Source organism: Mandrillus leucophaeus, unplaced genomic scaffold, assembly GCF_000951045.1.
Source record: "Mandrillus leucophaeus isolate KB7577 unplaced genomic scaffold, Mleu.le_1.0 Scaffold69, whole genome shotgun sequence".
Taxonomy (NCBI): Eukaryota; Metazoa; Chordata; class Mammalia; order Primates; family Cercopithecidae; genus Mandrillus; species Mandrillus leucophaeus.
This window is the reverse complement of record NW_012107474.1, coordinates 1,344,252-1,346,696: the sequence shown is the minus strand read 5'-3', so window position 1 is coordinate 1,346,696 and position 2,445 is coordinate 1,344,252. Positions and strand designations below refer to the sequence as shown.

At 49.1% G+C, this 2,445-nt stretch overlaps 1 protein-coding gene across 1 annotated transcript in view; it reads right to left on the bottom strand.

Moving 5' to 3' along the window:
• The window catches only part of LOC105555536 (protein C21orf2), a 9,298-nt gene extending 7,786 nt beyond the window's left edge, over positions 1-1,512 (bottom strand). The window contains exon 1 of the mRNA XM_012002515.1: positions 1,497-1,512. The gene's annotated coding sequence lies outside the window, so the exon portion shown is untranslated. The remainder of the gene's footprint in view (positions 1-1,496) is intronic.
• Positions 1,513-2,445: the final 933 nt, after the last annotated feature.

Below are 2,445 nucleotides of genomic sequence, written 5' to 3'. Positions count from 1 at the left end.
AATGCCCACGAGCATGCCAGGCTCCCCTCTGATGCCACCTGGCAGCCCAGACACCCCGCAGACTGAAGGAGAAACGTGAGGCTCCTCCTTCCACGCACTCTCTCTTTATTACATTTTACAGCAGCATCGTTGCTATCAGATGCTGCCAGCAGTGGAGACAGAGCGCTCATTACTTTAGATGTCCTCAAAGGACATCAGGTAAGGGGACCCCAGTGTCCCCTATGCAGGAACAGAAAGCAAGGAAAGGATGGAAATCCCTTCTTGATAACAGGTCTGGGCCAAAAGGAAGACAGGCTTAAAACTGGATCTCAGATCACACTGGTACTGTCAATTCAGGGCTGAGGTGCCCAGGGTGGTCCACAAAGCCTTCACAACCTGCAAAGCTCCCACATATGTGAGAGCCCACCATATGCCAGGCATGGCACCAGCAGATTGGGTGACTGGCAGGGCCCCAACCTCAGTGAGCTCAGAGCCTAGTGAGATGCATCCCATGTATAAGGGACTCATGTCTATGACCATGGTGTGTTTATATAGTCACTGCTAAACATGCAGTATTTCAGTTACAGCACAAAACAGATTACATCCGGTGCCATGTGTCCAGGCTTTTTTTTTTTGTCTTTAAGGAAAGGTACAGTTCAAATTTAAAAAACAGAGAATAAAGAGATAAATAATAATTGGGCTGGACATGGTGGTTCACGCCTGTAATTCCAACAGTTTGGGAGGCTGAGGCAGGTGGATCACCTGAACTCAGGGGCTTCAAGACCAGCCTGTCCGACACAGTGAAACCCCATCTCTACCAAAAAGTACAAATATTAGCCAGGCATGGTGGTGGGCGCCTGTAGTCCCAGTTACTCAAAGGCTGAGGCAGGAGAATCGCTTGAACCCGGGAGGTGGAGGTTGCAGTGAGCGAAGATCGCGCCACTGCACTCCAGCCTGGGCCAAAAAAAAAAAAAACAGGAAAGAAAGAAAGAAACAATTGGTATGCAATCCTTGTGTAAGTTGGAAGTTGGGGACATTTTGGACTGAGAAAGAGAATGAGGGAAGAGAAGAAAGAAATCTTTTCACAGACGCACACGCTCAAGTTCTCCCAGCAGGGCTTGTTCTCTGCCGCCTTTGGGGTAGCGGTCGGGGGCACAAGGCTAGATGTGACCAAGAAGAGGGGGTGCAGACCTTCAACTTCCCCTTAACAAAGTAAAACAAACCCTCCTGGGATTCCTTTCCAGGTGAGAGCAAGTTCCAAACTATTGCTCCCCTCCTCTGTGACCAAGTGACAAACGGCGTTTCATTTATGTTGACGGGAACGGCAAAATCAGCCTGGCACTGGAGAACTGTTTTTCCATTACTGGTTCTGCATAACGAAACCCGCTAAGTGAACAAAGTACCAAGTGTGGGACTGAACTGATAGGGGCAGTTTTGTCAACTTAAAAATTCTCTTGGGGAAGAAGCTACAACATTTGGGACTGAGGCCATTTGGAGATGATCAGAGCAATACTTACATCTGTGAGGCGGCTGCCCCTGGGGAGAGAAAAGATACTTTAATTTTGTTAAAGTTGAATAAAAAACACTGAAGACAAAAATTCCAAACATTACCGATGACTCCCTACAAACCTTAAGATTCTAGGATTTTAATGGCGTGGCAAAAAAGGAAGGTTGCCCAGATAACCGGCAAAGGTGTAAACAATTGTTTTACTTGATTTTCAACTACACTGTATGACGTTGGGGTGGTACCTTTTAGATAAGGAGCAGCAGAGCCATTTGTAAGACACGAAAAGATGAACTGTTCCTCATGGTCCCTGAATAGCAGAAGGTTAATTTCTCTCACTGACAGACATCAACAAGGGCGTCTTTATAAGAGGCCAAGTTCAAAGGGTGAACAGGCGACTTATGAAGCAAACTTTAAAAGCCTGAAATCGGGTTGTTGTTTCTTCCAGCTTAGTGAGAGTACTGACCACCCCGTGCAAAACAAAGAAATGCATTATTGAAAGCAAATGACACAGGGGAATTGTAGCCAAAACACCAGATGTGCCAGGGCAGACAGAAAAGCTTTTTAATTAACAGGGAAGAGCTCGCTCTGGGCAGTATGGGGATACCCCTGGGAGGAAGCGCCTGCTCTGGCTGACCCCCACGCCCGCCTGCACGGTGCGGCCAGTTGACAGGGCGCAGCGACTCCGCTGAGTCCCCAGGGAGCGCTGGAGATCGTGCGGGCCTCAACTCCAGGCTGCCTCCTCTGCAAGCTCCTGGTCTTCCTTGGCCCGGTGAGACTCAGCAATACCTGCCTTTGAGCCTTCATGGGTCCCACCGCACCCACATCCCTTCCTATCACCTGCCAGGCGTACCCTTGGCACGGCCGCCCCCAGTACTGATTACCAACGTGTTTCCTGACTCAGTCCTCGAGAGCTCAGTTCTCTCTCCTATTCGACTTGGTCCCAGTGACTGCTGGCAACC